Source organism: Cyanistes caeruleus, chromosome 13 (genome assembly GCF_971803275.1).
Source record: "Cyanistes caeruleus chromosome 13, bCyaCae1.hap1.1, whole genome shotgun sequence".
Classification (NCBI taxonomy): Eukaryota; Metazoa; Chordata; class Aves; order Passeriformes; family Paridae; genus Cyanistes; species Cyanistes caeruleus.
The window spans coordinates 15,580,111-15,607,095 of record NC_141713.1 but is presented as its reverse complement, the minus strand read 5'-3'; the positions used below and the strand labels follow the sequence as shown (position 1 = coordinate 15,607,095).

At 41.0% G+C, this 26,985-nt stretch overlaps 2 long non-coding RNA genes across 3 annotated transcripts in view; one reads left to right on the top strand and one right to left on the bottom strand.

Annotated features, from left to right (window-relative positions):
• Window positions 1-1,729: 1,729 nt before the first annotated feature.
• Window positions 1,730-26,985, bottom strand: part of LOC147650725 (uncharacterized) — a 99,670-nt gene continuing 74,414 nt past the window's right edge. Inside the window, exons 2-3 of the long non-coding RNA XR_015275856.1 lie at window positions 12,515-12,584; window positions 1,730-6,410 (exon numbers count right to left, since the gene is read on the bottom strand). This is a non-coding gene — a long non-coding RNA (uncharacterized LOC147650725). The remainder of the gene's footprint in view (window positions 6,411-12,514; window positions 12,585-26,985) is intronic.
• Window positions 21,878-26,985, top strand: part of LOC147650726 (uncharacterized) — a 38,053-nt gene continuing 32,945 nt past the window's right edge. Inside the window, exon 1 of one of the 2 annotated variants that reach the window (XR_015275854.1) lies at window positions 21,878-22,230. This is a non-coding gene — a long non-coding RNA (uncharacterized LOC147650726). The remainder of the gene's footprint in view (window positions 22,231-26,985) is intronic. The other variant, XR_015275855.1, reaches the window with a different exon arrangement.

The following is a 26,985-nucleotide window of genomic DNA, read 5'->3' as shown; positions in this document are numbered from 1 at the left end:
AATATTTCAATTCTCGTAATTTTTCCAAGGAGCATTGTATTAAGAGCAACTATTTAAAAAAAATGTCCGTGGGATATTGTGCTTTGCAAAAAACAAACAAAAATTCCCTCAGAAATGTTTAATATTAAATATTAATCGGATTTAAATTCAATAGCCGTATCTTGCGACAGTTATAGATGTGCGGGAAGCTATAGATAATCAGCCCTCGTGCATCTTCACACAGGAGGGATCGACCCGGTGTCAGCAAAGGCTCCGCAGAGGAAAGGGAAACCGATGGAAATGTGTTTTAAAAGTCACCTCCATTTCAACACCGAGCGCGGAATTTGCCCAAAAAGGTTAGAAAGACAAATATTAAATCTGCCTTCACAAAGGGAGCCGCTAAATAGATCCGAAATTAATATGCATGTAAAATTAATTAGCTGCATTTCATGACATCAAAATAAGTACCTGGGAAACAAGAACACCTTCTGGGCATTTGGCACCATATGCTAGAATTACAGTTAATTGACTAATTACATAAATTAGACATTAATTTTACAACACATCAAGTATAAAAGATATCTCAATTAATTGTGGAGGGAGAAGGAGGAGGTTAAAGGGGAGCCTGCTGGTCCGGCCGGGCCGGCCGCTGCGGGCGGGGGGCGCGCCCGGAGCCGCCGCCAACTTGGGGCGGTCGTTAGCGCGGAGCCAGCCGGCCGCGCTCATTAGAATCAATTACACAGCGGAGATTGATTAACGAGTGGCAGGGCACGGCGGCCCCGCCGAGAGCGGCCCGGAGCCGCCCGGAGCACGGTACGGCCCGAGACAGGGATGCGCTTCTCTGCACTGCCCGCTCCGCTCCGTGGAGCATCCTGCCCTCCCCCGCAGCCCTGAGGGTTTTATTCGGGAAAGAAACATCACTTCTGTGATTTTTCAGGCACTGGGTTGGGGTGTTTTCCAGTGGAGTTAGCCAGATTTTCCTGTAATTTTGCTAGTGGGATCAAAATTCAAATAATATTAACAATTCTAGCTAGCCAGAGCCGTGGCACCCAGTTTTGGTGCCTTGGAGGCATGAGAGGATGTTTTCTTACAGGTCCAGCACCCTGGGACCTCCTCACCTGACAAGATTCTTTCTTCCCCCTCAGAATAAAAGGAGTGTCCAGTTTCTACCTGACTGTACCCAAAAAGGTGCCAGGCTGTTTGCATTTACTTTGTAGCTTTCAGTTTAAGCACAAGGGAGGGTGTGTTAAAATTCAAGAAGGATTTTCAGCTGATGGGAATAATTTTATGTTTCAAGCTAAAAATGGCAAAATTCAAACCAGTATGGGAGCCTCAGGGACCGAAAAAAGCCCAGGTCATGTAACAGGTAGTGGAAAGGTATCACAGTAAAAATATCTGGGGAGACACCAGTAAGCTGTCTCCATTTACACTGGGATTTGCTGAACACCACAAAATAAACAAGTCCTACTCTGCAGCTTTTGGCAAGGTGACTGGTGAAGCTGGGACAGGACCTGCCCCAGCAGAACAGGAGGCACCAGGCAGGCTGCAGGAAGGGCTGGCTTCTGCCTTTGTGGGGAAGTGTGGGGGTCCTTTTTTCTTCTGTGAGTCTGCCTTACTAATAAAAACAAAATTTGGCTTCCCTCCCCCCTTGTAAATAAATATTCCAAAGGAATAGACACCACTGTCTGGTTGCATCAGTGACAATACAGCCTGACTGTTGATGGGCTAGAAAACAGATGAAACCCTGCCACACGTCTATCTTTTTATTGAGACAAAATGTTCATTTTGATGTAGCAGTTTTGTGCTGTTGCCAGATGCTGAAGGTACTTGAGGGAGATGTTGACAAGTGGATAATTGTCAACAGAACTAAAACAGACACTTTGTTTACAGTTGAGCATGATTAATTGAGAGTAAATAAAACAACAGCTCTGTTCATAAAGTCTCTCAGCATCTCAAGTTCACAAGCAGGCAGCATACTCCAGAAAGGAAGGCAATGAACCTGCTCATACGCAGGGGTCAGTAACGGAGCTCGATAATGAGAACAGCCTGTGCAGCTTGGGCATCACCCTGCAGGTTTCAAGCCAAGTAGTTTCTTACTTACTTTTTCTCTCTGTTGGTTTATTTCCTTTTTTTTCCCTTTAGTTTTGGCTTACATGGCTGGATCTGTAAAGGATTATAGATCACACGCTAATTCAAAAGAAAGAGTTGTGCATCTGAATGCTGGATGCAGTTCACTCAGGAAAAATGATGGGACAAAAGTGGCCTAGAATACTTAACAGTAAAATAGGAAGTGATGCAGCAGCCTTTCTTTCTGCATTGTTACTTAAAGGTTGTTACAGAATATGTCATGCTTTAAACCAGGAGTGAGGGGCACAAATTAGTGGTGTTGGTCAGTAAAATTCAGGAATACTCTGCAGTTTTGTGGGTTGGTTTTGTTGTTGTTTGTTTGCTTGTTTTGATTGTTTGTTTTTATTAATGTGTTTCTATTTGTATCTCATGTAGCAGTGTATATTTACCCAGACTTGTACAGAAGGTGGCATAGTTAGTACCTGAGTGGTATTCATGCTGCATGATAGGTGCTGCAGCTCAGCTGGAGGGTGGGGAGGAAACAGAGCTTACCAATCCACAGTTGCCCAAATGTGGTTTTTGTGTATATCTTTTTCAAAATTATAATTTTATCTCTTCTTTGTGCTTTGATCCACTCTGAAGGCACTTCCTGTGAATTATTCTTTCTTTAATGGACAGGAGCCCTACTAAGAGACTGTTGTAGCAGCTGGCTCAACCTCCCCTGTGTGCAGCACTCTTACAAGTAAAGTTATGAGCTGTTCATCTATATTTAAACTTTCTGCCTTGGTTCTGTCCTGGGGTGACTGGAGGTTTAAGAGCAGCCTCTCTGTGTCTGTACCTGTTGTCAGTGGGCATTCAAACAGCTGGCAGAGCTCTGCAGCTGCTTGCAGCCTGTGAATGAGACATGCTTGCTTCATCAGTGCTGAAGGAGGGGCAGGTTCTCTTACTGATGACTGTTGTGTATTTCTTCTCAAGTCAGTTCATTGCAGCTTGCAGGTTTGGGAGTGCTTTTATCTTTTGTTCTAACTCTGTCCTGATGTCATTGATTTCAACAGTGCCAGCTTCCAAGGCATGTGAGAACATCCGTCCCTCTGTCTCATGCCCACAGCTCAAAGATGCAATTCTTGGTGCCTGTGTTCCAAACAGCCCTTAGCAGGGATTGGGTGCTACACATCTGTTACAGCTGTGTCTGCTTAGAGGGTGGGGAGCACTGTCAGGAATTGATAAGAGTTTGCATAGCAATACACATTCATCTGTCATTTCAACATACAGTAACCTTGGGTTATTGTTTTGCACTCTGAAGGCCAGTCATGGCAGCAGCCTCCTATCCAGAGGTGTCATTAGCCCCGAGGGTGCTGCCAGGACAGTGTGTGTTGTGAGGACAGTGTGTGTTGTGATCACCCTTGCTCAATAGATGGGATGCTCCTGGCATTGCCCTGGCTGCTCGCTGCTGCTTGGGCTCCTGTCCATGTGGGTCTTGGAGCCATGCCTAAGGGTTCTTATTCTGACCATCAATAGCTTGTCAGTTGGATTATTGATTCGTTTATACTTAGTTTACACTATCACAACCAAGATGATTGCAGTTTTCTGCTTTGAATCCTCCTGTATCCTTAGTATTTCTCCAGTTCCTTTGAAAACCTTTCTCCTTTACTTTATCTGTGATCAAAACTTTGCTCATCCCTCATCCAGAATGTGCCTCTTCCTCTGGAGCATATGCTTGTCTAAGCTGCAGCAGTTGTTGCTTGCCTGTGCAGCTCAGAAATGCCCCAGGATGCTCCCCAAAGGCTGCTGCACTTCAAAGGAGAAGCTGCAGGCTCAGAGCAGCCAGAAAACAGGCGCTTGCAGGCCTCGAAGCCCCAAAGGTGGCCGTTGGCATGGATGTAAGAGGAAAAGCTCCTTTCAAGGAGCAGCTTTGGAGTTTCCTTCTGTAGGGGAGCACTGGGCACTTCAGAGACAAGGCAGCAAGCCAGGATCCTCTATGTAGATTGTGATCTTCCCAGAAGCTAGAGCAGCTGTGTGGGGAACTCCTGTGCGCGTCAAAGCACCGAGGGGGAGCATGATGGGGAGGAGAATCGTTTCCCTGGTGGAGAGGTGGGAGCATGGTCTGTTCAGCTGTGGGTAAGCTCTCTGCACCCAAGTTATAGCTGTCTTGTACCAATCTGAAGTCCACTGTGTTACTTGTTTGGATGGTGGTAGGTATCAGCTCTCCAAAACAGAAGACTCTACCTTATTTGCAAGACAGAAGGGAAAAAATGGTTTCCATACTTATGTCAACTTTGCATTTTCATGTGGAAACTGACTGTCAGATGGTAAAGACTTTGGAGATAACATTCTTTTGAGCCTAACTTACCTAGCACCTTTAAAGGATGAGTTTTCCAGTGGAGTTACATAACTTTAAAAATAGGCCCAAGGACAGGAGGTTCTGGTACATTTGACATCAGTGGAATTGGTGTATTTTGCAAATAGTAATGAACATGAGAATTGTATGTGACTTCTGAATGAGGGTACGTTCAGTTTCTTTATGATCCATACACAAGAGTTATGATGCATGGACCTATAGGAATGTCTGTCAAAAATCACCATAAATATTAATGACTCTGTAGCCTAGAGCAAATCCTGAGCAAATCCTTTCTATCTGGCCCAGGGAGATGTGCCTGGATTTCTTGCTGCCCTGTCAATATAAATGCCCTGGAGCATTAAGGGTGTAGTTGCAGATGGATGTAGGATATACTTTGCTCATGGTCTAAAGTTACTAGTGGATCCTGAAGGAAGAGCTGCTCTGGGCACAAAGCTCAAGGCAGCCAATCTCTTGCTGCTTCATTATCTTGAAAGACCTTGAGTTGGAGTCAAAACTGAAATAATGAGCCAGTCTGATGAAGGTGAATGTATTTGCAGCTGACAAGAGTGGACACATGCTGGTAACCATCTGCTGGGATCCCTTGTAGGTAGCTGTGGAAGTGCACTTTCATGTTTCGGCTGTGAATGCCATGTGAATGATTTACTTCATGTGCATATGCTGTCCAACTAAATAGTTGTGTGGGTATTAAAGCTATTTAAAGTGATATTTATCTTATTACATACTCTTTGGGAAAAGGCTGTCTGATTATCCATTAGATATTTTCTTCTGAAGAAAAGAATGCCTCTTTTAGTGAGTGATTGTACATGACAATACTGAGATGCAGCAGTTCAGTGCTGTGCAGGTAAAGTTTGTGTGCATTTGCAAAGCAGAACTTTGTTTAACTTGGTTATCATTAATGCTCAGAGACGCCGTGGCACTGGTACTTCAGAAGTCAATTAAACATAAAACATTGTAACAGGATTATTAAAGAGTACTGAATGCTGGAGAATAGATGTGGTACAGGAAGGGGCACAAAATTGCTGTGTACTTAGCGTGTATAATGCAGCTTGCTCAATTTGTTCCTGGCTATTCATAGGAGAGTACATTTTCTCTTTTTAATTGCAAAAGATGACAAGACCTTTTAATTAAGGTGATATCTATAGTATTCATATACTGCAAAACCCACAAATGACTAAAACTTAATAGCATCATAAAAACTATGGTTAAAGCTTTTACCAACACTGCCATCACAGCAAAGGGTCTTAAATCAACTACCTCAGTAGTGAACTTATGCCTACACTGAGCCTACTGACTCGGAGAGCAGGAACTGATTTCTTTTCATGCAGAAATAGTGTCTTTGTGGGGTGTTTATGGCTGTAGTAAACTGGTAAATGGCCCTTTTGTCTCTTCATGTGTACCTGCCCTCCCATGTCTAATTTCTGCAACCTCTGAAGTGTTCTGTGCCCAGTCAGAAGATACTTTTGGGGAAAAAAGACAATTTCTCTTCTTCACACAGAAATTTCCTGCAGGCTTCAGTGGGACAGAAGGGCATATTGCATATGGAGGATGTGGGGAACCAGGCAGACAGCTCTGGATGCCACAGGAACAGAGCAGGGGAGCCTTGGTGCTGCTCAGCTTTGATACTTGAGGTCTCACTTGGAGAACCACATCCTCCAGCTCAGGGATCACAGGATGGCAGCAGGGTCACTGCTGCGACGTGGAATATTAATCATTTATGAGCAAAGTCTTGGCAAGAATTTATGCACAGGCAGGTTATTTTCTGTCTTCCCCTTTTCCTTATAATGACAGCCTTACATGTGTTTGGCTGCTGTTTGTGGGGGGATGGTCCTTCACCATAGGATGCTGTCCTGTGCATCCGAGGAACCTTCAGAGGTGCATCCTGCTCCAGAGGTGAGTGAGCTATGTGGCAGCTGAACAGTGGCAGTTTTTGCCTTGGTAACACTGGTAAAAATGGGAATGGTTCTCAGTCACTTTTGTAAGGGGTTAGGCTTTTTTCCTTCTTCATCTGCAGAATGTAAAGGAATATTATGCAGATGCTTAAGGTACTGTCTTATTTTTGGCAAGAGCTTTCTGCATTTCTCATCAACTTTGTGTGTGTGTGTAACAGTTACTGCAGGGGGCTTTTGTAGACATTTCTTTTCTCCAAGAATTAGAAATTTAACAGTTTGGTTTTAATCATAATGTACTGATGCTCAGAGTTCCTTGAGCACACCTTCTATCAACTAAGAAATAAACCAGTTTGTATAATCCAACATTTCCCTTGGGACTGGTTCAGAAAGCAACATGTTTTTTTACTTTATTGCTAAAAATACTGTGTTGTTTACCAGATGAGTATTTAAATAATTTAAGGGTGCTATTCTAAAGAGAAACCTTGTTAGAGTGAAAAGTGCTTTATCACGAGAACCTCTAGCAAAGGGAGAGGAGGACAGAGTAAACAGGCAGAGAAGAAGGGACCTTGGGATGTATTAACATATAGCAACACTAAAATTAATTGTCTTAATCATGTCTGGTCTGATATTAGGGAATTATGTTAATCAAATGTATTTTCTCTATGGTCAGATTTAGAGTGAGGATTATTAATTTGTGGGTGTGGAATCATTTGGGGATTGTTCTCTGCAAAGCTTTGTGACCAGTGAGGTTGTTCAGTGGCCAGAATCCAGCAGAGCGAACAATCAGCTCTGCACATGGCACAGGCAGGGAGCCAGGGTGGAGGGAAAATACCCAAAGGAAATCTGATCTCAGGGTGGGACCTTGAGGTATCCGTGATATCCCAGAGTGAAATCGTGGTTTGTGTTCAGCACTGGGGGAAGAGCCCAAAAGCTCCAGAGAGGCTGCTCTGCACAGCCTGGAAACCAGAGTTGTGTCACAGATGGGCTTCTTTGAGCTGCTTTGCTGTGGGGAAACTTTTTGTCTTCCAGGACACAGGATCACCTCACACCTGTGCCAAAATCCTGATGATGATGAAACTGGCAGCACTATAAAAATATCTCTTGTGTAACTCCTATCCAGCTACATTATTATTATAATTATCATTATCCTTTATTAATTTTTAATTTTTTAAAAAAATTTATTTTAAAGAAAAGGTCACCTTAAACTTGATGAACTTTCACAGCCTGAACAAGCAGGGGGACCACGTGGAGAGCAATGTCTCTGGGGATGTACTTTCCAGTGAGTAAGTTCACTTAAGGCAGGAGTCTTAGGCAGATATGATTGCATTTGCTAATACAAAATCTGTCAACAGTAAAGACACCTTCACTGTTTAATCTTCCACCAGAGGGGGAAAAAAAGAAAATCAAAATACTTTTTTCTTTCCCAGAATAGCTATCTGGCAGACAACTTGAAAAATGTGAATCCCCTTTCTTGATACTAAGTCACTTTGTTGATGAACAGCGCTCCCAGCAAAAACTGGGAATGATACCAGACAAAGGATGCCCAGCATCATTATCTGCATTATATATCAATAGTTGTGCTTCCTTGCTTATGAAGTGTATAACCTTGTGTGTCCTTAAAGTGTAAAAACAAAACAGGCACCACCCTAAGGACACCTGGGACTGCACTTCTAAGAAGTCAAGAGAAATAAAAAGATTTTATTAAAATATTATGAATTATTGTTAACATATATTTACATAATTTAATTAATCTCAGATAACATCTAAAAGAATGAAATTTTATACATGTGTGGTCATGAAGACATCCTTTAATGTAGTCATTTAGTGCCATCAGTACACTAGATCCATATTTGAGGGGATTTGCTTATTTAATAATGCGACAATTTATGGGGCTGTTATCCTTTAGCTGGGATACTCACCTGGCTGTCTTAGCCTAATCCTGAACTGGCAAGACAATGTCTCTCAAAGATCCTGTTTTTTTGAGTGAACAGTTTACAATGCTACAGCTTGTGGGCCATAGCAAACTGAGTGAATGGTGTTACTCAAAAATGATTGCTGTTAGACTGATATCTAAGGCTTTGATATTTCTATTACAAGCTTTTCTTCTTTTCTTGGGAGTGCTTAACTTGGAATTAATTTTATTAGGTTGAATGTCATTAGGAAAGAAAATTCAAGCATCTTTAGGCCTCTTGTATATAGAAGCAACTTCTGTTAAAGGCCTTGTCTTTAAAATCTGATCCTTTTTCAGTCTGAGACAGTTTTGAAGTATTTTTGCAATTAACTGTTACCAATTCAGTAAGGACTTCTGCCATTCTTGGTCAATTGTTCACACAATCACAATTTTAAATAGATAACTGCTAAGAATCTGATTATACTGATGGAAGTGAAGAGGGAAACAAGGCTGAGGAAAGCGATGTGGTGTTAATAGTGTCTTTGAGAAAAACAAATTTATTGCAGGGCCCATTATTAGAAGTAAAATCTTAGTGAATGCTGGGGCATTCAGAAGGCAGAGAGACACTATTAGGGACACCAGCCTTGTGTGTGCTGTGTAAAAGTGATGAGTCCTCTGGTAAAATGTCTGCATTTAATCACAGAATAATCTTACTTGCAAAACCATGTGCATAAACAAAATCTTCTGTTTCAGAGCAAAAATAGGGCTAATTGTATGGCTGCCAAACAAGTCTGCTTAACAGCATGTCCATTAGAAGGGCATGAGAAAACCGGTGAGAAAACACACAGAGGGATCCTGGAAATGGTTTGTCAGGAAGCTGAGCACTGTTGGGGTGACCAGATGCCTGTGAACCACAGGTACATTTTTTCCATTTCTTGTGGTTTTAATCCCTGCATTTTGGAATCCAGGAACTCCTGCATTTCCCAACCATATCTGCTGCTTTGCCATCTCTATTTCCCCCTCTGTCAGCAGTTGGCTACCAGACAAGCTTTAGATGAATAGCATTCACCTTACTTCAGAGTTGTTTTATGATGCTGGTTAGATGAAATAGTTCCAGCAGATACTCTCAATAAGCAAAGGCCTGTACTCTCTGCAGTTCATTGAGCCCATATGGATGAGAACAGCTGCAAAGATGGGTTTGCTACCTGAGGCCAATGTTTGTGTTGCCAACCGCGACTCCAGCTTGCTGACCCTTGTATAATTCATTGCAGTTGAGGAAATGTTGCTCACACTATTCCATTTTGTGATGAATGGCATTACTTAAAACTGATAGTCTTGTAAAGCAGTGGTGACTTCCCATGTCTGACAGATGTGAACAAAGAATACAGTCAATAAATATTGCCATGTTTTAAAGGAAGATTCACTGCTCACAGTTGAGAGGGTGGAATTTCAGTGCAAAGAGAAAACAGGTGGAAAAGAGGCTGGTATAAAATTACAATTTAGAGCTTATGCTTAAGGATGGGTCTTTGTGGGATTCGTGCATTTCAGGTCTCTGAATCATCCAGGTGTGGTGTTGCAGGCACATATTTCAATCTAGCATTGTGGAACTGCTTCACTGACCCCCTTACAGGAGCCAGGCAAAGCATTTCAGTGACCTTGCTGAGCTTAGACTTCCATGGAATTTGCCCAGAAAGGGAAGGATGCCTCAGGAAGGCCATATCTGGATAATATTTCCTACTTAGTACTATTGCTTTTGGGTATGTTTTTCATCCAGACATTTCCTGGTGCATTTTTTTGACTTTTTTTTTCAGAACTGAGGTTGAGTGTTTTTTCTTTGTGTGAAAGAGCACCTGACCTCCTAACAAGTGTCTCTGAACTCCGTGAGAAATCCTTGCAAGGCTTTGCTGTTGGCCTCTGCAGGCAGCAGCCCTAAGTTCTGATGAGACAGAGATTAGAGCCAGCTGATTGTATTGGCAGTAAGAAGAACAAAAAGGCAGATTCTTTGAAAGGTCACAAGTATCCATGAGTAGCCATTATGAAAAGGGAAAGAGGAACTGAGAAGAGAGACACATCAGAGTCTCAGCAGGTTTCTGTGAAAGACCTGGGCAGAAGTTACTATGGTCTGAGAGATGAGGATGGAGCCTGGGGAGGTAGAATTAAGCAGATCTCTGAGTGGTTTGGAGGTACTACAAAGGGAGCAGGACATGGGTTTTAATGAGGAACAAATTGAGGTGAGTGGTGGAAAGAGTGAGATGGGAGCAGATTGCTTTAATGTGAACCCTTCTTTCACAGAGCTGGAGTCCCTGTGCTTTTCAGGTATGTGAACAAAATTAACATCATTGATCATATCTAGGTAAGAATGTACAGGGCACAAAATCACCTGGAATTTTCCCACATTCACTTTGTGATAGGCATGCAATTGTTTCACAGTCTCCTGTTTAATTTCTTGCCACTTCATAGAGGATGAAGACAAATTGAATGTCATGGGCTGCCCGATTCAAAGTCCTTTTGAAGTTGAGGTATGGATTAATATTTGTTTTCTATTCTTTTGTTGTGTTAAGGGTGCATCAGCTGCAATACTGTGGATGTTTCCCTAGAAATGCTTCATAACATTAAACCGTAACTTTTATTCATGAGGGAAAATATTTTTTCTCCACCACAAAAATCCACACAAAAACCCACAAAAATCTTTGCTAGAAGGCTGTTAAAAAGTGCCTGAAGTTATGTCCATGGAGTCAAATAAGAGAAGTTTAAGTATCTGTGCAGGCAGTGGGTGAAATAAGACAAAACCCAGTTAATAATCTAGGGGTTTTTATCCTCAGTCGCTAAAGCTTGCTACAGTGCAGAAATCAGGCCATAAAAGTGTGTGCAATAATGTTAAAAACGAGTGATGCTCATTTTGCCTGTGATAGAAGGAAAGGCAAAGGCCTCTCACCCATGGGCTGATACCACAGCAGTGTGAGCCTCTGCACCCAGTTCTGAGGCTGTGCTGTCAGCCCTGAGCCAGCCCTGACAGGCCAGCAGGGATACTCCTGAAGTTGCAGATCTAATTGAAACAGCTCTGACAAAGTAGATCAGATGTCTGGGGGCACAGAAGGTGTGTTTGCAGTTAGGTTGAGAAAAGGATTTTTGCTTTGCTTTGTTGTCACTAATGTTGCATCTACTGAAATCAAAAGCTTCAGCACTGAAATGCAGTCATAGTGATTTCTGCAGTTCTCTCTTGTTTCTTTACCTTGCGGTGTGTAGTCACAAGGGGCCAAATTAGAGATGTCAAGGCAGCTTTTCTGGGCTTAACTTTGCAATTAAGCTGCTTTAAAAGATTTCCCAATTAAAATGCAAGTAAATAAGCCACAATAAAAGGTAAAATAATGTGAAACTAAATTGATATTCGTTTGGACAGTAGCAATTCGTTTAAATTTATTGTATAGATCTGCACACCTTGAGTTTTCAGACTAGCAAAACAGGTTGTCTTTTATATTCCATGTGAACCAGCCAACACGGTAGAAACTTTATTATTATTACTATATTGGGGTTTCACAGCTCTTTGTGGCAAAGGAACGTGGAACTGAGGACTCCTGACCTGACCTGCAGGTGCTGTGCAGAGGTGTTCTCCAAGGAAACTGTGGTGTGCCTCTGGATTTTCTTGCCTGTGTCACCACTTTCTGTTTGTGACTTCCCTAAGGTGATCTTTTAATCTTTCTTTGCTCTCTGGAACTGGCAGTCTAGCTGGAAGTCCTGCACAATAAATCTGGAGGCAATCTGGAAATCTTGGTTATTTTCTGGAGTGTGCAATGGGCATGGGGCTGAACAGAACTGCAGCTTAGTACCCTCACTAAGAGACTGCAACTGAGACACAGCAAACCCTTCCTCCTGTGGGCAGCTGAGCCCAGAGAAGGGAGAAAAGAGAATGAGGAGATGACAAAGAGAACTGAGTGGAAGAGTAAGAATTCTTGGGGAGGTGGACTGGAAACATGAGACTGAAAACAAAAGTTTCTCTCCTTATCCTCTGCCCTCTCCCCAAACAAGCTGAGGATCCTGCTGCTTTTATCTTTGGCCTAGGGTAAGGGAGTGGTAGATGCCAGAAGTCCCTGGTTGAGTAGGGAGTGGTGTTTTCTCCCCGATTTGTCAAGGGGTACATTGAGTTGTTTATCTCTCAGCCAGAACCGAATGGGATTTCATGAGACAAAGGAAGGGCACTTCACCACCTGCAGGGCTGCTTATCAAAGGCCATCTACACACAATGGAGGTGTGAGAACTTTTGGAAAGTGAGGTCATAGATGTCCTCTAAAACCGAAAGTATTGAGCAATCTAGACAGAAAAGTAATTTACCAGATTCTCTGGAAATGTCCACAGATCGACTGATGTAACATCACAGGCCACAGCTCCTCACCATGCTTACCTAGGCAGAAGCAACAGCAGAAATGGATGTGAAAACCAGACCAACACGATGCCTTTAAGATAACTGAAAATCTTGTATTTATATCTTGCATTTTGCACTTCACTTCCTCCGTCTGTTTTGTCTTTTGTCATTTTGTCATGTGTCTATTCAGATGCCAAGGTCCTTAGGGAAGGCTGCATTTTCTTGGCAATGTGACACAGTGCACTTTGGAAAGTTAATGACTACTATGAGAAATGAATATTCAGTGAAATGGCGTCTTCATGATTGAAGCTTCTGTTACTAATGATACCCATCACCTAACAGAAAGAAGTCCTAGGATTCTGGATGTGCTCTAACAAGTCTTAGAAAGGCACGCACAGAACCTGTGGGGAGATGTCACAGTGTGCTTCTTGTTAATGGGGTGTTCTCTTATTGCCTAAGTTGATGGTTTGGTCCAAATGAGACCCTCCCACCACATGCTGTCAATCTACCCTGAGTGTCCTGTCCATCTGTCTTAGGCCCACCGCATGCTTGGAATTTCACCTTGGAAATTCCCTAAATTTCATCACTTGATTAGACCCAACTTTCCCCCCACCTCCCTCATTGGATAATGATTCTGTGAACCCTGCCTTTCACCCTCCCCAGGATATCTGTGATTAGCTGATGCTTTGTACCCTCCCTTTGAACCGCCTCCCTATTTCAGCTGTTGCACTCTCGCATTTTCTGACTTTTGCCTCCAAGATTCCTCAGAGCAGTAAATCCTCTGTTATCCCATGCAAAAGACCTCCCTCTCATCCTTGTCTCCTCAGAGCGCAGACTGACAGCAAAAAGCCCCAAAGTGAATACTCTAGTGGCACCTGGGGTTATCCTGCTCCTGGGGTGTGACCCGCTCCTGTTGCAGGCCAAAATGATAGAGCCAGATCAGCTCCAGCCCGGTGTGACAGGGAGAACCCCACTCTGAGGAAATCAGTGCCTCAGAAAACAAAAGGACTCTTCAGGGACACACCTCTGTTCTTTGTGTGTATACAGACCTGGCGCCTCAGCTGAATCTTTGGTCCTTGTGAAAAATGATGTTCACTTTCCTGGGAAATTTTAAAGGGTTTAATAAAAAAGGACAATAGGAGAAAAAGACAATAAAGCAAAGGGTTAAAACGGCTGGGTGTTTGGCACTCTGCCAAGAGCACACCTGGTGTTTTGGAAACACCCTTTATAGACCATTTCTATTGCATCAACTTGATGCACATTCATAGACTTTATGCATATTCAAACTTTTCTAATAACCAGTTTGCCTTTTCCAGGAACTGTTCAGCATGGCCACTCCTTGGGCCCACCTTTTTAGAGCATGCATGTTTCTTGGCTTGTGACTTTAATTCTCTTCTTATCACCTTTAAATTTGGGCCTTGGCTCACTCTTTCCACAGAGTGAGTGTTGATAATCAGCAGGGTCCCCATTATCTGTTCATTGAATGTTATCCTAACTAAGCAGACAGTTGAAACATATTATATCGACTATTACAGCAAAACTATTTTCACATTATACATATAGCATTCATCTCCATACTTGCAAAAAGCCAATATTATACTATGCATCTATAACAGCCCTCATCAATATTTTACAAATGTCTCTGTATTTGACTTGTTTCAAGTATTGAAGTCCATTTAAGGTGTAATATTCATAACTTGGGAACTTATTCAGTAACATAGTTCCAGTGGTTATTCCTGGTATGTGGTACAGAAACATAGGAGATCAAGTACACACACACTGATTTTACTACAAGATAATAGATACAGACTAATTAAATTATATGCTGCCAAGTAATACAGTTGCACAGTTCTGTGGAACAAAACCTGACCTGGGACAGTGTATCTGGTAGCGTTGTATCTAACACCAAGTAAATGCAGGAATCTGTCAGTAGCCGTAAGAAACAATTTTCATTTGGAAGTATAAAATGATACCTGACACCTAGCAGAGGTGTCACTGCAGCTGGAGCTGAGCAAAGGAATGCCCTTTAATATAAATTAATAAAACTGCTAATTCATTTGAAGTGCAATCTTTTTGAGTGGACCAAAAAACTGGCTTATCATCTTGCTGTCAATGCTGACAGGATATCTGTGTAAATGGCCATGGATCACCGAGTGCAATTTATAACCATTCTTAGATCACTATCCAGTGGCTTTTAGGGTTTATTTTGAAGAGAAACAATCCCTAGAGACAATTACTAGATCATCTGGTATTCCTGGGATGGAAACAACTTTCATTGTTACACACTGATAGTTTCTGGCCTTGTTGATTATTTGTTGACTTGCTTGAAATGGTAATTTTTGTCATAACCTTTCTAATACTTTGTCTGTTTCCATGGACAAGAGAAAAATATTTTCACTTTTTCCAGCAGCGGAATTTCAGACCTAACCTGTAAGTGGCTAAGGTAATAAATACTGACTTGGGATGATGATGCTGTGACTGTAAGATTCACAGAGCTTCATTGGATGTGACTTTCTCCCACAGTGTGTAGCAAAGTCTCTATTTTGTCTGGCTCATGACAGAGCTCTGAGAAATGAGGACCCCAGTTAATGGGGGTGACTGACACCAGACCATATGCTCAGAAAGCAGCCTATGGTTGGACCAGGAGATGGCTGAATTATAACTCCCATGAAATTCCAAGAGGATTTTTGGTGTCAGATGGGAGGAAGGTCGAGGAAAGGAGTGCAAAAGGGAATTTGGAATACAAAGCAAACAAAGGAAAACCCCCTGACTTGTGTGAGAAGAAAAGAAAGGATGTAGAAAAAGGGATATTTTGATGTGAAGGGTGAAAAAGTGGATAAGCAGTGTAAGTAAATTTCCAAAGCAGATTAATAAGGATGACCATGAAAAATGATAAGGAATAAATACAGTGCATTGAAGTTAAAAAAAGAAAATGCAGAGGGAGTGAATGGAAGGACAAAACTGAAAAGTGTGTAGATAGAAGGTGCAGGAGGGTTACAAAGAAGAAAGGATACATTCAGCTTGTGGGTTAGAGGATTTGTGGTTGGGTTGGTTTTTTCTACTGAAGTTTTTCATTAATTTATGAAAAACTGATGGTGCACTAATGGCAATGGACTGTCATGGATTGGGACAGAAGTTGCTCTGACATACAGACTCCTTAAGAGCCCAAATGTGCAGTCTGTAGACAAACTGCTGCTGAGAAAAGTGTCCCTTAGTGTTTTTCCCAAGTGTCACAACAAAAACCTCATGCCAGCTCAGACTTGGGTTACTGGAACTCATGGAGCTCTAAAGTTCAAGCTTATTTATCATCTGGATCCTCCCTCAAGATGCAGGACATGGGCTGAACTTCGAAATCTCTTCATATGTTTAATACTATCACTGTTTGAGATTGGCCTGTGCACACAGGAGCAAGAAGAACATCTACAAACAAGAGTTGACAACGACAAGAGAAATCAGGTAGTCCTGACAGTGTGACACAACTTTGCTGGTATGCAGAGAAATCATTAAGTAAATCATAACTTTTCAAGGGAGAAGTGGAACTGGTAATTGAAAAATGGTTTCCAGTGCAGATTCCATTTGCAGTTTTCAAGAGTCAGAAATGTGGGTGTATCTCCCACATGCTGAATATTGTTCAGGTTTGCTCTGCTTCTCATCCCCCTCTGCCCTGCCTTTGCAGGAGATAAAGTGCACTTTTCCAGGAGCAGCTGTGTCTGTATCTGAAAGTAAGAATTTGGGCAATTCAATTCATACCAGAGCTGCAAGGGGAGCTTTTGATTTCACGTGTTAATCTCCAGAGCCAGGTACTGACTCAAAGTAGTTTCAGTGCTAATCTCAGTGTCTTCCTGTTTTTGGCATCAAATCAGTGTTGTCAATTTTCTGTCTGATAGAAACTGAGGGGATTTGAGAAATAAGCAGCTTCAACTTATTTTTAAAATATCAATGAAAATCTCCCTGAGTATCTGGGGCCTCTGCAGACATCAAAATGACACATCTCACTGAAAGTACAGCTAATCCCACAGGAGCAGAACTAGATTAGAAATACCCTGCATTTGGTTATTGGACATTTAAATGTAGTAATTGGCTGAGCCTTTGTTAAGCTTACTCAGATATCCTTATTCTTCCCAGGCCACGGGTTAGTCAACAGCATGATGTAATAAACTACTTATTAAAGCCACTAGTGCCATTTCCTTGGTTATCTGGGTTTGTCCTAGAAATGCACAGCTGTAATTCTGTGTTCAGTTACTGTTTCCCAGGGTACAAATGGTTACTCTACATTGGATAATCATTGGATTACACATGGTGCCTGAGGTTTTCATATTTCAGTAGGAAGCCCTAGCCTTTCAGCACATGCCTCTTGTAGTATTTGGGAAAAACAACAGTAGCTGAATATCCCAAGGGTATGCCCCAGTTCGTGGTGCTCTGGGTTCCCACCTGGCACCTATTGATGACTACTTGTGTATCTGTGAGGCTGGCAGCTGTTTGAGATGGGCTGCTCTCTTCTGGAATAGAGGAACTGTGGTCCCAAAGAGCTATAGGACACAGAGTCAGAACTGAAACAGAAAACTGGGGCAGATGACAGCAACAGAGGAGCACAGAAATAAATGGTAACATGAAGTGAGAACTGCCCTCACCTTCAGCAGCCCTCAACCTCGAGCTCGGTGTGTACCACCACATCAGTCTTAGTCTAGGGTTAGAGCTGGGATTGGGGTCAGGCTTTCCAGAAGGAAAAGTAAACTGAGAAATGGGGAAGAATGACACTGAGAGGAGCTGCCAGAGTAGCCTGAGAACAGCTGGTGGGATATTGTCCTTGGCATTAGGCAATCCAGGCACGTGGCCACATTCCTGATGTAGGCTTCAGTCAAGAGTTAAGGACAAGATTGAGGTGGAAGTGCTGAGGATGAAATGTCCTAATCATTAAGTAATCCTCAGAAGGAGCTACCAAAGAGAAGTGAGGGATGCTGTCAGTGTTTTGCCCCTGTTAGCATTATGCACTGCTTAGGGATGCTAGAAGCATCCTATGGCGTAAGCCTCAGCCCAAGTTTAGAGCTCCAGGACCGAGACTGGAGTGGTGGAGTGCAGTAAGCAGGGACAGGACACCTGCTGGGAGGTGTCTGGCACCAGCATGGTTCTCAGGGAGTGAGATCTGCACCACTTAAATAGCAGAGTTATCTCTGCAAAACAATAAACAAAAAAGTGCCTTGTTCCAACCTGTGCTCTGTTCCTTGTGTTGAGAAGGCTGTACCAGATGTAGGGAAGGGGAGTTCCCTGTCTGTGTCTATTTGTCATGAAAATGTAGGAACGGCCACATAGAGGGGTGTGGTGCAAAGGGTGGAATCATTGTGGTTTAAACAGCAGCCAATAGCTGAGAATCATCTAAGCAAGTGAGTTTAGGGGAAAGGTATTGATTTTGTGTCACACAAATATAGGTAGAACATCTAAATATTAAATAATGTTCCCAGGGCACTGGCTGAAAGAGGAAAGCACAACTTATTTAATGATCTGTAGAACACAGTGTCCTTGAGGTCAATAATGTGTACTTAACCTTTAGGTTTTCCGTGTTGTCTGCTTGTCCAGTTGGTTTATGAAGTGTATGCTAACATGATTGGGGATTTAAGGCAGAGATAACTTGATCTCTCAAACATTCACTGCTGTTGCATGTGGATGTTGGACAAAACCATTGTGAATCTGCTGAGCTTTCCCTGGCACTGCCTGCAGCGACTGCTGCTACTCTGTCACAGCCTTGTGCTCTGAATGCAATAGTGTTTATAACGTGAACATGAAGATTGCTGTCTTAATCCAGTTTTACTTTGCCTCCAAAATTTAAAATGAAAATAACCTCTTCTAGCCTGCAGCTTTTATCAAGGGACTTGTGCTTATTTGGTGGCACAAATAATGATTAATTTATTTTGAGATTAGGATTAATATTCTTTAGATGAAGAAATCTGATAAGAAATATAGGCAGAACTTCAGTTGGCAGCAAGCATGCCTCAGTTAAGAACAGATTAAGACTGAAGATTTTACAAAGTGATCCTTATTAGACACTAAAATCTAATGTCACAATGAGAGTAAATGGCACAGTTCTGTAGAGTTTTACTTCTCTGGGAAGGCTTTAGATCATTCTTACAGGAGAGCCACAGTTAAAATACAGAGCTGGCCATCAACAGACTGCAAGTTCTGTTTCCAGCTCTTCAAAAATATTCTGTGTGTGTGGCAAAAACTCAGTCTGTGATTCAGCAGAGCACTGAGGGATGTGCATTCACTTAAGCAGCTGACAGCTCCATTTGCATAGAATTGCTGTATTCTTTGGGAAATGCAGAGTTCCTTGGCTGGCTAAGGGCTTCTCAGTGACATGGAACTACAAACTTCACATGTGCATTTTCTTCTGAAGTAAACTAAAGAGGATAATTTTGTATTTCCAGCAAAATGTTTTATTTTCCCAGCTCCAAATGGTGGGGCAAAACAGGAAGTAATGACAATGTTATCAAAATACATCCTGATATCAAAAATATTCTATACAAGCATTGTGCTCCCCCTCATTTCTTAATCGGATCATTGTCTCCCTGGATTGCTTTCTGAAAGGTTTGGATCAAAGTAATTAAAATTTTAAGGGTATTTCAGAAAACGGATCAAATTAGTATGATCTCATTTTTCTATTAATTTTCCTTTTCATTTTCTTCATATTTATGAGTCATCTATTATTTATGTTAATTAGTAAATGAGTATTAGATATTTTTTCAAACAAAATCTGCAGTAATCTGAGTGCTTGATAACTTGTTGGAAATGAGGTTATAATCCTATGAAAACTTTTGCCTGAAGCAATGACTGTTTCCATATAAGTAGTTCTATCAACTTTTTCTTGTATAGAAACAGATGAAGGATAGATCTGCCAAGTTATATTGTATGTACATGATGCTGAGTCTTTCAGGGAGATTTCTCTCACAGGAAGACAATACTTTCCCTCAGTGACCTTTCCCCCTACAAGTAATCTGTCACTGTATAATTAAATGAGAAAGTAAATAATGTTATTATTTCTGAGCATGGACACAGTGCACACAGTAACAAATCGGATTCAAAGAATAGCTGATGAGGGGATTTGTGGAGACCCTTGATTCAAAGTTTTAAGTGCAGTACAACCAGATACCTACTCTAAATTGGCTGCCACTGTAATTAAAAGTATAAATGTTTCAAGCTGAATACATCCTATTAGTAAGATTTTAGGAAACAAAAATTTAATTTATTCACATTCGATATGGTCTGTAAATGCCACCATTATATGCTTTCCCCTGGCCTTTGATTAGCTATGGATTAATAAAACTTTTATACCTTCTTTGTCAGCCTCATTTTGAACTCTGTTTTTGCATACTGTTACTATTAAATAAATGAATTAGTGTCCAGAAATGTGTCATGCATATTACCTAGCAGCAGGAAGCATAATACAGTGGTCAGCTCCCCAGGAGCATTATAAATCCTAACACGCTCGGTAACCTGCTCATGTGGACCTATTAAAAGCTTGATGATTTAGTGAAGCAGTATTTGTGCTTAACAATGGAATTTTAGTTAATTCAAAACAAAGTAAATCATTTCCAATTACAGTATTTGAATATTCACAGTAGCTACATAAGGATGTGCAATGCTGCCAAGAAAAAAAAAAGGCATTATAAAGGTTGACTGGAGTTTAGCATTTCGAGTGGTAGCGGTACCTCAGCATCAAATGAACACCACTGTTTGTAAAACACATTTATTTGACATAGCTGCTTCACTGGAGCGATTACAAAGCTATGGTTTAGGATGGGCAAAACTTTCCAGAGACTGTGAAGACTCGAGTGTCCAGAAAGGCTCCTGAAGGTGAGGCAGCAGCAGGAGTAGGAGAAGCACCCAGCCAAGGGAGTGTTCAAATGGATGGAGCAGGGTTGGCGGCAGAGATTTGGATCAGTTCAATGGCACTTTTTGTATCTGTGCCTACACAGCCAATCGCAGCAGGGCTTGGGGGAGAGAGCATCTGCCAAACTATCCTGGGACTCTGTTGCAGAAAGATGGGGGATTGATGGGAAGGGTCAAATTCTATGAAATATTTTAGCAGCTTCTGTCAGGTGTAGCCAATGTACTGTGTGTGTATATGTGGATAGACACAGATGCACACAATGTTATTTATAGTGTGTGGAAGATTAGGCTGTTCCTTTTGAAAATGGGTCAATGTTTTTCAAATCTGTGCTTTCAACACAAATTTAGAGTTGTGACTATACCTTAAAATGCCAATATGATTCAAGAAAGGCACTGGTTTATGTTTGTGAAAACATAATTTCTTAAGGTAAGTAGAACATAGCCAAATAAACATTATATGAAGCACAGAACTACATGACAAGGACTTGTTAACTCTGTCTCTGCTCAGCTGACTTGCACTGTATGGTGCAGAGAGAAGGTGGGGGAATAGGCGAAATGCCAGCCTCCAGGCAGATTTTACATCTCAATTTATTCCCATTACTTTAAAAAAAATTATTCTGACATTTTCCTTTATGAGTGACACTTGCTATATTCAGATATAGTTATACAAACCTGTTGCTGTTAATTGAGATTACATTATTCCTACAAGTGTCTCTCTGACTCTTGCAATTTTCAGGCCTCGATTCCATTAATAATCTTAAAAATACCAGTATTTGCTCCTTGTGGCTTATTGGTCTCAGCATAATGACTTCTATTTGAAGATGATGGCAGTCATGTGATATCACCTACTTATTAAAAAGTCCTGAGGGAAGAGGCTCAGGAATAGATTCATCATTAAAACCAATGTGTTCCTACTGAAGTCTGAAATACAAAGTATCGCCCAGTATCCTCAGAAGCTTTCTTTGTTCATTTTGGCTGTTAAAGTCCCGACTACAGCCAGGTGCTGCAGGGCAAATTAACAATCCTAGAGCTGCAGAAATAGATCCATGGAAGATGATATAAATTACCAATCCAAGAGTGCAGAAATAGATCCATGGAAGATGATACATGATTTAGAGGATTAAGTCAGGACAATAAAGCATGACTATAGGGATGTTATAGATTTATAAGAGCTGAGGTGATGATCACTCGTTTAAAATCCTGTTTATATGCCATGGAGAAGTCCTCTGCAGGTTCCTGCTGTGTTGTTGGTGTCTCAAAACTAAGGACTGGCACCTGATGCTGAGGGTGCTCAAGGGGCTGCTGATTGCATTTGCAAGTAATTATCAGCACTTGTGCAAATTGCTGTGGGGCTGTGACCTCACAGGCATTCACAAGGGTAAGGTGGTCTTAATTAGCATTCAAAACAAATTCCAGGGGGTTTATAAAAGTCTTTTTCCTCCGTTCTTGCCACCCATTTTTAGGTTTATTTTTTGTTTGTCTTTTAACTCGTCTCTACCCTAAAGCCCCCCACAGAAGCAGTGAACATTCTCTGCGTGGAGCTGGAGATAAGGGAAGGAGAAGGCACTAATGTGGAATCACTTTGAGGGGATGCACCTGGAGATTGGCTGGGTTTTCCTGGCAGGTTTGGCTCTGGAGGCAGCCTGGGCTCAAGCACCTGTCTGCTGCAGAGTGCGCCCGGAGGAAGCCCGGCAGAAGGGGAAGCACTTAACAACTAGAAGGGAATGTTTGCACGGATACAGTCCTCATGGCCAGGAAGATATTCCTTTTGTGAGAGCTTTGAGGCCTTGATCGGAGGCAGAGGGTGAGTAACTTCGTTTTGGAATTAAGACTGAAGATCGCGCGTGTATCTGAGCCTATGCCTGGGTTGTCATTAAGTAATTGTGTGGGACCACGTTGAGCTCAAAGTCGTCTAAAACCTTCTGCCAGAAATTCTGAGAGCTCCTGGAATGGTTATGAAGGAACTGTCTTTTATTCCTTGCTATACGTAATGCTGTATGCTTTCTGCAATGTGCTCTCGTCTCCTCTGATTACAAGCCACAGACCGTAAGGAAAGGGAAGAAAAGGGTAACCAATATTGGCGTGGTGAGGGGCAAACTTTGTTGTGACTCTAACAAGAATTGCTGGCTGTGTGTAGCTCTATTTTTCCTTTTTATGTGTTATAAATACATATTGCGATATTAGCTTTTCACAAGTATTAAGATGAATGCTATATGTATAATGCTAGAATAGCTTCTATATGAATGCAGTCTTTTTCTTTTTTTCCTGCTATTAGCTAGAATTTAGGCGTAGGTCAGAAGAATGTTGGATGTTAGGTTCAGGTCCTGCCTGAACAGGCAAGATAACTTCTAGTGAGCAGATGAAAAAGGCCTCTTGATTGACTAAAAAAATCTTACAAATTAGAAAATCCATCAGTTGGTGCAAAACATGAATAACGTATATAAATAAGAATACAGAATGTACTTTAATCCCTTAATTTCTTCCTCTCGTGAGAGCAAAGCTTAAACATCTTGCTATCCAAATGAAGTAAATTGCAGTTTAGTTAAAATATGGTTGATGTGGTATGGGTATACAGGATTTTGGAGCCCAAGTTCAGTGATAAAGTTCAATGACAAGGCTCTTAGTGTTTCTAACTGCTGAAGCAACAACTTTGTCTCTACACAGTGCCTGTTACTAAGCCAATATTAAGTTTGTTCTACTGAATTGAATTTTTAAAGAATATTGATGACAGGGCTTTGCATTAGGAGTGTTTATTCTGGACTACATATCATGCATCCACATACCTCCAGGCATATACAGGATCTTTCCACAGAAAGCATAAAACTAAGAACAGGAATCTGGTCTAAACATCTTCTCATATATTCTGGCAATTTTGACATAACTGTAAAGATGGAGATCCTTCCAAAATTCCAATGCAAAGATCCAGCTCTGGTGATTGTGGAGATAGGACTCTGAAATTAAATTGATTCCCATCTTCTAAACTTTTAGAAGTCTTCTTTTTATAGGCATGTAAAAGCTAAAATCTTTTTTAAATTCTCATAAGCTGATAAGTTGTCCTGCCTGCAGGGTTCTTTCATGTCAGATTGTTGTGCACTCTGAAGTTCTTGTCCAGCTCATTCATCAAACAGCTCTTCCTGTATCTGAAAAATCTGGGGACATCTTTCACTTATCAAAAAAAAAGGAAATGTGTTGTATCTTCAGCAGGAATTGGCTTCAGAAACTCTGGAAATTTCCCAGTGTTCACAGTGATATGATGGATCTCTCAACTGGATGTGAAGGGGAAAATTGGAGTTTATTTGTAAAACTAAAAGATGAGTTGTTTATATATGTCAACAAAGCTAATAAGCTTCAAATCTGCTCTGCATTTGGTTAAACCCAGTGATGCACATTTCTGCACCCACCTGTGAAATTTGTGTGGCTTTTACCTTTGACTTGTATCTAAGAAAATGGGAGCTGTCCATACTTAGTGCTCTTCAAACTGAGTTTGTTTAAATCCACTTTTCACTGAATATATAGACATAATTTTTTTCTTCTTCATACCTTATGTCTATCTAGGTATGTCTTTGTGCATGTGGATGAGCAATTTGTTCCCAATAGTATGAGAAACATCTGTAAAAAGAACATATTTCACTGACGGTGGCAGTGTGCCAGGAGTATGCCCCAACTCCTGCTCTCAAGGACATGAGTTTGTGCTTCAGCTCAGACACAGTGTGCAGGGAAGGAAAATGTAACCCCAGTTTAATGCATATTTACAAGATCCCTGCTCTCTCCAGTGTGGTGTAATGAGTACCCAATGTGCAGTTTGTATCACTGTTAAAGGAGCACTGGTAGAAACACCAAACGAAACCAACATGCTAAAATATTGTAATCTATCCCACAGGGTGCTGTTCTTCAAGGGCTTGGTGATTAGAGGCTTTGTTTTCATGCAGCAAATGTTATTTATTCACATAAAAGTCTTGCAGAGAGACTGAGGGACTCTCAGGCTGTGTTTGCTCTGGAGATGGGGCTGGGGCAGGGTTGTTCTTCCATGAAGAGGACAATCATTGAAGAATATTGGGAACCTCTTCAGGCTTTGTACCATGGCTCTGCTTTTGATCATGTGCATAAATGCATGTTCTGCAGAGTGGTTGACTAAATTCAGTCAATTTGATTGATAATTGAACTGATAAATAAAAGATCAATGCAAATCATGAGGCTAAAAACATCTGGGACTTGGTTTATGTGAATCTCCTCAATGGTAACCACACCAGATGTAAAAAAGAATTCCCAGTTGGTTTCTTGGTTTAGACCCTGTAGGTTTTCAGTGTCTTTCCATGGTGGAATGTGGGCTGAGCAGTGATGCAGAGGGTGGAATGAAGTCAGGCACAGGGCTGGGTGCAATCCCTGCAGCTTTCTTGGCTGGTTTCTGCTTCTGTCCAGAACTGGATGAATGCTTTTCTAAAGTTTGAGGGGCTCCAATGAGATGCTCTTGGATTTGTTGTTGCTGTTTTTGTTTTTTTTTTTTCCAAGTGGCTAATGAAAGAAACAGAAAATTAAATTCTTCAAAGAAAATATTTGATGTGAAGTTGCAAGGATTTTGAGAGAAATTCAAATCACAATGAACAGAAACTTGTTCTCACTGTTGAGTTTTTTTTTCCTTATATACATTTTTTGCCAGGTGTGTTCCATTTCAGTGAAGAGAACTGAAAAAAAATGGTAGTTGGGTTTTTTTCTTCTTCCCTCTTTTTTTTTCCTCTTTGAAAGTGTAATGTCTGCACTTAGGAAAATGGACTGATGTCAGGAGATAATTTATCAGACAGTGAAAAAAATCCTGAAGTGTTTGAGGATAGTGGTTAAATTTCTTCAATTTCAAAATATTTTGAAATGTTTCAGCTGGGAAAAGGGGGTGGGGGAAGTGGGAGGAAAAGTCTGTATACATACTTTTATGTTTAGGCAGAAGATAGAAATGAGAGATGTAGTAAAGCTTAGTACAAAATAAAAAGAGGAAATATTTCAATAAACTCAAATAGAATAGAGAATTAATTTAAAACAAACTGAAATAGAAATACTTTTTAACAGGGAAAAATACTCTGAGAACTTTCTGATGTTTTGTCCATAGAGTCTGGTTTTTCAATAGAAGGAGTTTTTATTTTCCCCTTTTTGGTAATTCATTGGTGCAATCTCTTTTTGAGTTAGGAATGAACACTATTTACATTTACTGTTTGAACTGAGATTCAGGAAATCTAAATGACTTGACAGTGATGTCAGTGGCAGCCCAGCAGAGCTGAGAACAGATCCCTTACCTGCATTCTGGATTTGTTCTACTCTGAGCTTGTATTCCTTGGGAAGAAATCTTTGATGGTCACAGCTGATAAATCCCAGTCCCTCCTTTCTCTGCATGGCCAGGGGGAAGGCTGGGCTGTGTGTGACAGGGACACACCGTGACAGTGTTTGTCACCTCCTAGGGACCTGCCAACCTGCCTGTCTTGAGCATTTTACCTTGGCTTGAGCAAATGCTCTGCATCCTCTGGGGTGTCCCTAAAGAGCTTCCTGTGGATGTGCTGAATTTGAGTATCTGTCAGGAAATACACTGCGATTTTCAGAGGCCAAACTGTACTTGTAGGATGGTCAGTACAGTGTTGCAGCTGTGCTCAAATGCTAAATCTTTGAACCTGAATCATTTCAAATTTTGTTGAGCTTCTGATTTCAGAGCATTATTTTTACCTCTGCCTGGTATGTTGGCAGCTTGGCTTGCTTCTTTTACTCTTGTGCCTTCTTAAATGTTTGGAAATAATGTTTGTTTAGGAGTAACTGCAGCTCTCCTTATATAAATTTTCCTTTGGTTTAGCTTATTAATAAGCCAATTAATAGCTCATTAATAAATGCCTTTTACCACCTTTTGAAACCAAAAACAAAGTAAAAAAGGAAAATTTTCTCTTTTAACCTAGAGAAAGTAAGAACACTATTCTAGTGTCAATTGCTGGTGCGTAAAAATCATTAGGAATAAAATTCTGAGGGACAATGTCCCCAGCATTATCACTAATATAAAATCACATTATCTATTAAAAGTGTAAATTTGTGTCTTGCAGACTTAAAACTGCTGGATACTGCAACAAAAATCGTGTGTGTTGGTTTTTATTATTAACTCTAGCTTTGAATTAGAATTCCCTATATTACAGCTTGGAGCTAAACTCTGTTTACAAAACAGTATTTACACTTGACTAATTTTGCAGATCAAACTAATTAAATCAATTAAACTGGTGATTAACCAAATGAAGGCTGATTGCAAAAATTAGTGGGTTTATTTTGGAGGACTGGAAGTAAGCTAATTACTGCAGTGATTACTTGAACCTGGAGTACTCTAAATGTGGTATAAATTGAAACCTCATAGTGAATTAGACTGGGAATTCATTACAGTTTAAAGCACTGTTAATACTATTCAGGCTGCTCCTCCTGTGTGGAAATTTCACTCAGTATTTTGTATACTGATAAATAATCATTTAGTCTGTGTCCTTTTAAATAACACCAAGCAATTTCACATGGTATTTTTTTCTTGGCGCTGAGTCACAAGTCTGTTTTT